Source organism: Schistocerca nitens, chromosome 7 (genome assembly GCF_023898315.1).
Source record: "Schistocerca nitens isolate TAMUIC-IGC-003100 chromosome 7, iqSchNite1.1, whole genome shotgun sequence".
Lineage (NCBI taxonomy): Eukaryota > Metazoa > Arthropoda > Insecta > Orthoptera > Acrididae > Schistocerca > Schistocerca nitens.
The window spans coordinates 557,707,957-557,720,320 of record NC_064620.1 but is presented as its reverse complement, the minus strand read 5'-3'; the positions used below and the strand labels follow the sequence as shown (position 1 = coordinate 557,720,320).

At 42.4% G+C, this 12,364-nt stretch overlaps 1 long non-coding RNA gene across 1 annotated transcript in view; it reads left to right on the top strand.

The window, feature by feature from the left end:
• The window catches only part of LOC126195376 (uncharacterized), a 2,074,073-nt gene that overhangs the window by 1,379,055 nt on the left and 682,654 nt on the right, over positions 1-12,364 (top strand). The gene's annotated exons all lie outside the window — the stretch shown is intronic.

The following is a 12,364-nucleotide window of genomic DNA, read 5'->3' as shown; positions in this document are numbered from 1 at the left end:
TGACATGAAACGAACTGAGTGCACTCATCTATGTGTGTGTGTGTGTGTGTGTGTGTGTGTGTGTGTGTGTCTGTGTTTGTGTGTGTGTGTGTGTGTGTGTGTGTGTGTGTGTGTGTGTGTGTGTGTGTGTTTGAAACATAACATGGGCTTTACAAAAATAATGAGTGCTAACATTGTAATCTTCCCGGTATTTTTTTTCGTATCATTCCGCGAAAGTGAAATTAATTATGCCCTTATTACAGTTATCTGGTTGAAGCAACAGTAGCTCACTTCATTAAGGGGGCACGTAAGCGAAAGGTACCAAAATTTAGAAGAATCTGTCATTCGGTCTTTATTTACTACATGTTGTTGAAATTTCAGTTCCACTTCAAAGTGTGATACAAATAGTAATTAACAAAAACTTGCACAGAGCCACGCCTCTTCGGTGTTCCTTACTTCCTCATATTATTTATTCCTGCCGTGTTTTCTCCCAGTGTTATGCAGTCAGAACGTGTGAAGTATTTCGGTGTTTAGCAGATCCAGAACTTCTACAAACATGTGCGCATGGAAAAACTCAAAATCCTAATGAAAGTCACAACACTCTGATAGGAAAACCACGCCTCAACACCTCAACACATTTGTGTCCAGAACAGCTTTTAAAATGGCAGCGTATCGTGCTTGTTTAATTTTTATCTGTGCTTATATTTGGAGACTATGTACTCTTCGGAGGAGAGGATTTGATCCAGAATTGTCAGTACTGAAGAAAATCGATAACAGGATAATTGATTCTGCTCATATTATTGTTACTCAGTTTGGAACTTCGGTTTACGTAAAAGGACAAGCAATGAAAAGAATGCTTGAGGATGAAGAGGAGAATGCATATGGTTTGCACTAGTTCACCCAGATCAGGAAAGGCATAATACAAACACTGTCAAATATTTGACTTTGCTGTAACTTACATCTTGGCAACTTTATGTAACTTTTCCCCACAAACCACTGACATTATACACACAAGCGCCAGAGGAACTCGTATAGGCATGCGTATTCAAATACAGACATACACTCCTGGAAATGGAAAAAAGAACACATTGACACCGGTGTGTCAGACCCACCATACTTGCCCCGGACACTGCGAGAGGGCTGTACAAGCAATGATCACACGCACGGCACAGCGGACACACCAGGAACCGCGGTGTTGGCCGTCGAATGGCGCTAGCTGCGCAGCATTTGTGCACCGCCGCCGTCAGTGTCAGCCAGTTTGCCGTGGCATACGGAGCTCCATCGCAGTCTTTAACACTGGTAGCATGCCGCGACAGCGTGGACGTGAACCGTATGTGCAATTGACGGACTTTGACCGAGGGCGTATAGTGGGCATGCGGGAGGCCGGGTGGACGTACCGCCGAATTGCTCAACACGTGGGGCGTGAGGTCTCCACAGTACATCGATGTTGTCGCCAGTGGTCGGCGGAAGGTGCACGTGCCCGTCGACCTGGGACCGGACCGCAGCGACGCACGGATGCACGCCAAGACCGTAGGATCCTACGCAGTGCCGTAGGGGACCGCACCGCCACTTCCCAGCAAATTAGGGACACTGTTGCTCCTGGGGTATCGGCGAGGACCATTCGCAACCGTCTCCATGAAGCTGGGCTACGGTCCCGCACACCGTTAGGCCGTCTTCCGCTCACGCCCCAACATCGTGCAGCCCGCCTCCAGTGGTGTCGCGACAGGCGTGAATGGAGGGACGAATGGAGACGTGTCGTCTTCAGCGATGAGAGTCGCTTCTGCCTTGGTGCCAATGATGGTCGTATGCGTGTTTGGCGCCGTGCAGGTGAGCGCCACAATCAGGACTGCATACGACCGAGGCACACAGGGCCAACACCCGGCATCATGGTGTGGGGAGCGATCTCCTACACTGGTCGCACACCACTGGTGATCGTCGAGGGGACACTGAATAGTGCACGGTACATCCAAACCGTCATCGAACCCATCGTTCTACCATTCCTAGACCGGCAAGGGAACTTGCTGTTCCAACAGGACAATGCACGTCCGCATGTATCCCGCGCCACCCAACGTGCTCTAGAAGGTGTAAGTCAACTACCCTGGCCAGCAAGATCTCCGGATCTGTCCCCCATTGAGCATGTTTGGGACTGGATGAAGCGTCGTCTCACGCGGTCTGCACGTCCAGCACGAACGCTGGTCCAACTGAGGCGCCAGGTGGAAATGGCATGGCAAGCCGTTCCACAGGACTACATCCAGCATCTCTATGATCGTCTCCATGGGAGAATAGCAGCCTGCATTTCTGCGAAAGGTGGATATACACTGTACTAGTGCTGACATTGTGCATGCTCTGTTGCCTGTGTCTATGTGCCTGTGGTTCTGTCAGTGTGATCATGTGATGTATCTGACCCCAGGAATGTGTCAATAAAGTTTCCCCTTCCTGGGACAATGAATTCACGGTGTTCTTATTTCAATTTCCAGGAGTGTATATAAAGAGGCAGAATACGGCGCTGCGGTCGCCAACATATATTTAAGACAACAGGTGTCTGGTGCAGGTGTTAGATCTGTTACTTGTACTACAATGGCAATTTATCAAGATTTCAGTGAGTTTGAACGTAGTGTTATAGTCGGTGCACGAGCGATGGGTCACAGCATCTCCTAGGTAGCGATGAAGTGGGGATTTTCCCGTACGACCATTTCACGGGTGTACCGTGAATATCAGAAATACGGTAAAACATCAAATCTCCGACATCGCAGAGGCTGGAAAAAGATCCGGCAAGAACGGGACCAACGACGACTAAGGAGAATCGTTCAACGTGACACAAGTTCAACCCTTCCGCAAAATGCTGCAGCTCTCATTGCCAGGCCGTCAACAAGTGTCAGCGTGCGAACCATTCAACGAAACATCATAGATATGAGTTTTCGGAGCCGAAGGCCCACGTGTACCCTTGATGACGACACAAAACTTCACGTCTCGCCTGGGCCCGCCAACATCGACATTGGTCTGTTGATGAGTGCAAACGTATTGCCTGGTCGGAAGAGTTTCGTTTCAAATTGTATCGGACGTGTACGGGTTTGGATACAACCTTATGAATCAATGGACCCTCCATATCAGCAGGGGACTGTTCTAGCCGGTGAAGGCTCTGTAATGATGTGGTCCTTCTGCAGTTGAAGTGATATGGGACCCCTGACACGTCCACATACGATTGTGGCAGGTGACACGTACGTAAGCATCCTGTCTGATCACCTGCATCCATTGCCGAGCGGGATTAGCCGAGCGGTCAAAGGCGCTGCACTCATGGATTGTGCGGCTGGTCTCGGCGGAGGTTCGAGTCCTCCCTCGGTCATGGGTGTGTGTGTTTGTCCTTAGGATAATTTAGGTTAAGTAGTGTGTAAGCTTAGGGACTGATGACCTTAGCAGTTAAGTCCCATAAGATTTCACACACATTTGAATTTTTGAACCTGCATCCATTCATGTCGGTTCCTATGGACTTGGGCAGTTCCAGCAGGACCGTGCGACACCCCACACGTCGAGAATTGCTACAGAGTGGCTCCAGGAACACTATTCCGAATTCAAACACTTCCGCTGGCCACCAAGCTCCCCTGATATGAACATTATTGAGCATATCTGGGATGCCTTGTAACGTGCTGTACGGAAGATATCTCCACCTCCTCGTACTCTTACGGATGTATGGAGAGCCCTGTAGGATTCATGGTGTCAGTTCCCTTCCAGAACTACTTCAGACATTAGTCGAGTCCATGGCACGTCGTGTTGCGGCGCTTCTGTGTGCTCGCTGGGGTCCTACACGAAATTATGCAGGTTTATTTGGCTATTCAGTGTAGTATTAAAATTTGGCATGCATTTGGTCAGTATAATAGTAATGCATTTATGTAAGAGAAAAACACCAAGATTTGGTATAATTTTTCCATAGAATTATAGAGAGCTGTAAAAATCTGGGAAAAGTACATATTAATATTCGGTTCCACAGGTATTTGTAATAATAATATACCAGAGTTTGTACAAGAATACGTTAATTTCGTTCTGACAATTCTTTCAAGAAAGAAACATTTGTACTCACCTTGTTGAAAAACTTTCAGTTGTTTATAATTTAAAACATATAGCTTCAATAAGCGTGAAAACGTATGTACATATCCATATAGCATTCCTTAACAACTTTGCCAAATTTAGTTACACGGCCTTGAAATCGTTGGATTTTGTAAGGTATTTTCAAAGTAGTACAACTTGGCATACGTCCCCCCTTAAGAACTCTCTGAGTGCATGACAGCGCCATACATGGTAAAACTACCAACGTTTCATCTGGTGTTGCAGGCAGCTCTGATCACGGTGAGCAGTAAAGGAGTGTCACCCTGACATAGCAGGCAAAACGTTGGTAGACGACGCGCTCACACACCCGGCCGGGCTTTTACTGAAAAGACCGAGCGAGGTGGAGCAGTGGTTAGCATACTGGACTCGCATTCGGGAGGACGACGGTTCAATCCCGCGTCCGGCCATCCTGATTTAGGTTTTCCGTGATTTCCCTAAATCGCTTCAGGCAAATGCCGGGATGGTTCCTTAGAAAGGGCACGGCCGATTTCCTTGCCCATCCTTCCCTAATCCGAGCTTGTGCTCCGTCTCTAATGACCTCGTTGTCGACGGAACTCTGAAGGCGTAAGCCTGCTCTCTTATACAACAGTGGATAGGTGGTTACCCGTATAATTTTTGTTTCCGTATAATTCAGCACATTTAAATCCAATAACTGAGCATCAGTTAGAAATTTAAGTAAGTTCGATAGTTTCCCTATCATGCACTACAAGAATGTCTTACTACCTTCCCATAGATTACATCCTTACTTACAAGAATCTCTATCGACACCAGCATCCGGTGAATATTAATAGTTCCATTTGTAGCGTATAACAAGAACGATGAAAGATAATGACCTGAAACAAATGTGTAGTAATCAGTTTAAACATTGTGATAATTTGAAAAATCCACTTTCTCGATATATTTCCTTTACAAAGATACTTACGAAGAAAGTAATGAAATTTATCTCATCATAGTGTACTATTCGTTCTACTGTAGTGATACTTGTCTCACTATGTGAATTGTGCTGTCATTAACAACGAAAAAAAACATGCCATATTTAAGCGAACGCTAAACCTTTAAGATTCGCCATTTTCCGCATAAGCTTGAAATTAGCGCGGACTTTAATGCGAGATGCTTATAACAGTTTCCATAACGAAAACTTGCGTCGTAACAGTAGAAAATCCAGAGAGATTCTGGTCGTGTGTAAAGTATGCTAGGTACAAGACACAATAATCAATGTCTTCTTTGCGAGTTAGTATGTAGGTACTGCCGATGACAGTGCTGGCAAAGTAGGGTTATAGCCACGTCCTTCCGAAATTCCTTCACCAAAAAAAGATGAGTCCTTCACCAAAAAAAGACGAGATAAATATAGCAGAATTCGAATCAGGAACAGCTGCCAACATGACTAACTTAGCAGATATCCCCGGAGTAGTGAAGCAACTTAATCACTTAATAAAGGCGATTCTTCCGGTTCAGACTGTGTGCGAATTAGGTTCATTTCAGAGTGTTGTTGTTGTTGTGGTCTTCAGTCCTGTGACTGGTTTGATGCAGCTCTCCATGCTACTCTATCCTGTGCAAGCTTCTTCATCTCCCAGTACCTACTGCAACCTACATCCTTCTGAATCTGCTTAGTGTATTGATCTCTTGGTCTCCCTCTACGATTTTTACCCTCCACGCTGCCCTCCAATGCTAAATTTGTGATCCCTTGATGCCTCAAAACATGTCCTACCAACCGATCCCTTCTTCTAGTCAAGTTGTGCCACAAACTTCTCTTCTCCCCAATCCTATTCAATACCTCCTCATTAGTTACGTGATCTACCCACCTTATCTTCAGCATTCTTCTGTAGCACCACATTTCGAAAGCTTCTATTCTCTTCTTGTCCATACTGGTTATCGTCCATGTTTCACTTCCATACATGGCTACACTCCATACAAATACTTTCAGAAACGACTTCCTGACACTTAAATCTATACTCGATGTTAACAAATTTCTCTTCTTCAGAAACGATTTCCTTGCCATTGCCAGTCTACATTTTATATCCTCTCTACTTCGACCATCATCAGTTATTTTACTCCCTAAATAGCAAAACTCCTTTACTACTTTAAGTGTCTCATTTCCTAATCTAATCCCCTCAGCATCACCCGATTTAATTTGACTACATTCCATTATCCTCGTTTTGCTTTTGTTGATGTTCATCTTATATCCTCCTTTCAAGACACTGTCCATTCCGTTCAACTGTTCTTCTAAGTCCTTTGCTGTCTCTGACAGAATTACAATGTCATCGGCGAACCTCAAAGTTTTTTCAGAGTATGCTGATGCAATAGCTCCATACGTAATAGTTGTGTATGATATATATGCACCCGCTAGACGAATGATTCGTACCCAATGACTGAGAAGTTGCACAGGTCACACCACTATTAAAGACAGCCAGTAGGACAATCCACTAAATTACAGGCCCATATCATTAACAACGATATACAGAAAGATTTTGGAATATATATTGTGTTCGATGATTATGAATTACCTCGAAGAGAAGAGTTTACATGGATTTAGAAAACATCGTTCTTGTGAAACAGAACTAGCTCTTTAGTAAAAAAAAAGCGTTGAGTGCTGTTGACAAGGGATTTCGGATTGATTCCGTACCTCTAGATTTCCAGAAGGCTTTTGACACCATACCTCACAAGCAGATTTTAATGAAATTGCGTGCTCACGGAACATCTTCTCAGTTACGTGACTGGATTCGTGATTTCCTGTCAGAGAGGTCACAGTTCGTAGTAATTGACGGAAAGTCATCGAGTGAAACAGAAGTGATTTTTGGCCTTTCCCAAGGAAGCGTTGTAGGAGCTCTGCCTTTCCTTATCTTTAAAAACGATTTAGGAAACAACGTGAGTAGCCTCCTTAGGTTTTTTGCATATGATGCTCTCGTTTGTCGTGTAGTAAAGTCATCAGAAGATCAAAACAAATTGCAAGACGATTTAGAAAAGATATCTGTATGGTCCGAGAATTGGCAATTGACGCTGAATAACGTAAAGTGTGAGGTCATCCACATGAGTGCTATAAGGAATCTGTTAAACTTCGGTTACACGATAAATCAGTCAAATCTAAAGGCCGTAAATTCAACTAAATACCTAGGAATTACAATTACGAATAACTTAAATAATTTGGGAAGAACACCTAGAAAATGTAGTGGTGAAGGCAAACCAAAGACTGCGTTTTACTGGTAGAACACTTAGAAAATGTAATATACATGATAGACTGCCTACGCTACGATTCCGTCCTCTTTTGGAGTACTGCTGCGCCGTGTAGGATCCTTACCTGATATGATTAACGGAGTACATAGATAAAGTTCAAAGAAGAGGAGCACGTTTTGTAATATCGACAAGTAGGGGAGAGAGTGTCACTGACATGACGCAGAATTTGGGATGGACATCTTTAAAGCAAAGGCGTTTTTCGTTGCGTCGGAATCTTCTCATGAAATTTCAATCACCAACTTTCTCCACCGAATGAGAAAATATTTTGTTGACGCCGACGTACACAGGGAGAAACGATCATCATAATAAAATAAGGTAAATCAGAGCTCGCACGGAAAGATGTAGGTGTTCGTTTTTTGCGCTCGCTGTTCGAGACTGGAATAATGGACTATTATTGTAAAGTTGGTTCGATGAATCCTCTGCCAGGCATTTAAGTTTGATTTGCACAATATTCACGTAGATGTGGAATTATATGTAGATTCGAAACTGAGAATCTAAATTTAGTTGGCTACGGTCGTGAAGCATTTTCAGATCTTTAGGGCACTTGGGTATGAATTAAAGAGATTCGCTAATTTCGGGGTTGTTGGAAACTACCTGATGCAGGGAGGAATATTAAATATTTTTATGCTTCTCATATGTCCAGTTTCAGTAATATGCTATTTTCCATCTTTTTTTCTTCCTTTCTTGTTCATAATGTTGCCAATTCTTGTACGTATTCATCTTGAGTTTACGTTCTCTCTCTCTCTCTCTCTCTCTCTCTCTCTCTGTGTGTGTGTGTGTGTGTGTGTGTGTGTGTGTGTGTGTGTGTTTCCTTGTTTTTCAGTTACTTAATGTCATTAGGCGAGTTTAGCAGTTTACTGGTATTTGAACGTGTTCCATTATTTATCAATTGTTTTCTCTATGTTTTGGATTTTTTATGCGGTATTGTCGTGTATTCTGCTCTGATAGTAGTAATTATACACTCTTGCCATTTTCATGTCTTGATCTATATGGATGTGCAGTTTTAAATGGGCACCAAATATGGTCTTACTGATTTCATACTTACAACTAATATTTTATATTATCTTTTAAGATATCTCTAGTCACACTCAGTGACTCTTCATTGAAGCACCGGAATTTTTGTTGGTACATACCTTTTTATTCCTCCCCCACCCCTTCCCCGAATTTGTCTCCTAGGATTGCCTAAAGTCGCTTATACGCTACCATTTTGTATGCTACATAGATACATTGTTTCTTTAAAATATTTGTAACTGTTTGTGTAAAAGTGTTTTATAATTGTGTTTTTGTGTGTCTCTGGTGTGTGTGTGCGTTGTGGGTTTATGAATTTTTCCGCATTGGTTCTCCGTTGCCTTTATTCTGTAGTTTGTAAATGAACCGGCCCTCTGTCTGTGTGTCATATGTATTGTTCAGCCGAACAGCATGTGGCTCAATATTTCAATTATTCAGCTGCTTACATACGTAACCTCAAAGTCATTAACATAGTATTATTAGCAACAGTGTATTCATATGCTAACATTATTAAAGAGCTATTTATACATTCACTGAGCACACAATGAAGTTTTCAATTGATAAAATATCAACACCTCGGAGCTTTTATGGCTCATCGGAGACGTTTCATTGTGTCAGTCACGCCATTTTAACGGCGGAGATATTTTGGTAGGGAATGTATTGTTTAACGAGGGAATGGATTTGTTCTTATTTAAGATGTGGATTCCGATATGACTTCAGACTGTTAATGATCCAAAGAAGAACATTCAATGGTTTGCGTGGCGACCATATTACAATTGACGCTCTCCAGGTTTACATCTTTGGTCAACTATTTTTCTTGCTCTCTGTTAATGGTGTGCTATGAGTGTGAATCGGTAGGCGGACTTACACGTTTTAGTAAAATATACTAGTATAGTTGTCAGTCCAGATTGAGAATTATCAGATAGAAAATTGTAACCTCTTGAATGGTTCAGGATAAAGTTTGTTTTCATTGTCACAAATAACGATATTCTCTTGTTGTAGCAAGAAACAATGAACAAGAAACAAAGCTCTTCCATTAGCATGCTGAAGAAAATATTGACGGTATAAATTATACATTGAACCGCCAAAGAAACTGGTATAGGCATCCGTATTTAAATATGGAGATATGTAAACACGCAGAATACGGCGCTGTGGTCGACAACGCCCATATAAGACAACAAGTGCTGGTGCGGTTGTTAGATCGGTTACTGCTGCTGCAATGGCAGGTAATAAAAATTTAAGTGAGTCTGAACGTGCTGTTACAGTCGGCGCACGAGCGATGGGACGCGGCGTCTCCGAGGTAGCGATGAAGTGGGGATTCTGCCGTACCATTCCACGAGTGTGCCGTGAATATCAGGAATCCGGTAAAACATCAAATCTCCCACATCGCTACGGCCGGAAAAAGATCCTGCAAGAACGCGACAAATGACAACAGAAAAGAATATTTCAGTGTGACAGAAGTGCTACCCTTCCGCAAATTGCTGCAGATTTCAATGCTGGGGCATCAGCAAGTGTCTGAATGCGAACCATTCAACGAAACATCATCGATATGAGATTCCGGAGCCGAAAGCCCACTCGTGTACCCTAGATGACTGCATGTAATAAGTTTTACGCCTCACCTGGGCCCGTCACTACAGACATTGGACTGTTGATGACTAGCTGTTCGTGGCTCTGTAATGGTGCGGGACTTATACAGTTCGAGTGATATAGGACCCCAGATACGACTCTGACGGATGACGCGTACGTAAGCATCCTGTCTGATCGTCAGCTTCCGTTCCTATCCATTGCTCATTCCGACGCTCTTGGGCAATTCTAGTAGGACAATGTGACACCCCACACATCCAGAATTGCTACAGAGTGGCTCCAGGAACACTCTTCTGACTTTAAAAATTTCAACTGGTCACCAAACTTCCCAGACATGAACATTATTAAGCATATCAGGGACGTCTTGCAACGTGCAGTTCAGAAGAGATCTCCACACCCTCGTATTCTTACGGGTTTTTGGACAGCCCTTCAGGATTCATGGAGTCAGTTCCCTCTATCACTACTTCAGTCATTATTTAAGCCCATGCCACGTCTTGTTGCGGCACTTGTGCTTTCTCGCTGGGGCCTAACACGATATTAGGAAGGTGTACCAGTTTTTTGGCTCTTCAGTATAAGGGCAAGAAGTAACCTTGACATTCTGATCGTTGGTTCTCCCTCAAGGCCGTCAGTAAGCATCGGTGTCTCTTTACAATTGAAGCCCTTTTCCTTCATTGCTAAGAATTCTCATTACGATTGTAAGCAGAGTCTGGGTGCTAACAGGGGACGCAGGACGTTTTGATGAATAGTCAAAGAAGCTACTTTTTTAGGTCCGCGTTACTCATCTTGAATCCCTTCTTTCACTCTTGATGAATACCTTCATAGGCGTGGCTTCTTCGTCGTTACTGCAATATTTTTAAATGAAAACTTCAACTGCGGAAAGTAAGAAACAACCGCACTTTTTACACATTACTTAGTGAGTTATTACACGCAGCAGATACACCTTTATTTCTGATTGGTAATTTGTTAAAATGTTTTCGTCGGCCTTGGACGTATACGTGTACAGTACTACTTTTTTGTATTTAATTTGCAGGTTTGTGTTCTTTAGATAGTAGTGGTGCCAACGTATTAAGACTTCTTATTAGAAATTTTGCATATAATCGTTTTATTACAGTTTATTGTTAGCAGCGTGTTTTCAAAAAGAACGCTCGTCTCAGTACACTTGACGTCTGGGTTTTGTGCTGGTAGTCAAACTGAAATTAAATGATTTCAACATTATCGTATTGCGTAGTGAATACAATTGAATAGTTGTCACTCGCTCTCAGATAAATTTCAGTCTTCTTTAAGAAACATTTAGTACTGAATTAAAATCATAGTGCGTCTATCGATTTCAGGAATTGAATATTTTACTGATTTTGCCTTGCAGAAAATTTAATGGCCAAGATCGCATTCAATAGTTGCTATACCTCGTACCGGTTTCAGCAGTTAAGACTTTCATATTCAGGTCTGTAAAGTGATGCATTTACGTAGAGTACATGTACAGTCATTATTTAAATTTGCCATTAAAAATGAGGAAATGGAAATTCTACTTTTTCATACCTCTAAAAAAATTGTTGTTTTACGCCCTCCTCCATCAATTAACGTAAGGTATTTCGCCTTCGCAATCGTATAATGGGGAACTTAAGAATTTCCTTTACAGTTTAGTTCATGAGTTGTGTCTTCACATCAGAAATTATGATAAATTTTAGTAATACTGGTTTTGCACAGTCCATAATATTCACGCTTTTTCCTTTCAAAGCCAGCAGTCGTGGTATTACACATTGACGACGACACAAATTTAAAATACTATTTCTCACATATTTGCGGAAATTTTTACAACTCCAGGAATATTTTATCTTCACAAATACTTCAGCGTGTTTTATTTATCACCAGAGGTTACATCACACGGCCATACACCTAAATTTTAAGTAACTGGCATACACACATAGTACTTATTACGTCCAAATATAGACTGATTAAAGCAATAACGTCAACATACGATTTTTCCCCATTCTCTTTCGTCGCAGTAGTTTAGACGTTACTTCAGGCATCTTATTGCGGTAGACGGCCGTCGACCCGGTGAAGATTTGATCCGGTGCCGTGAAATCCCCGTTCTTCGCGAAGAACAGCCGTCAGCTCCCGCGCAATCTCTGCGTCGCTCATCCAACAAAGAAAATGGCAAGACAAACTCTTTGTAGTATTTTACTTTAAATAGTTATGTCCGTAATAAATATTACACCTCATATATACCTTACTTTGTAGCACATTTTGCCATGTGTTGTTGAGTCGCAAAAATCAGTGGTGCAGCCCAAATTCTGTATCACTACAAAAGAAACATAACATATCTCCTTCGCAATTGTATCATGGTGAACTTAACAATTTCATACACTGTCTAGTTCATGAGTCGTGTCAACATAAACCGGTTTCTGTGTTCGAAATAAAATTTGCTGCCAGAGGGAAGAGAGGACTGTCCATAGTTACACTC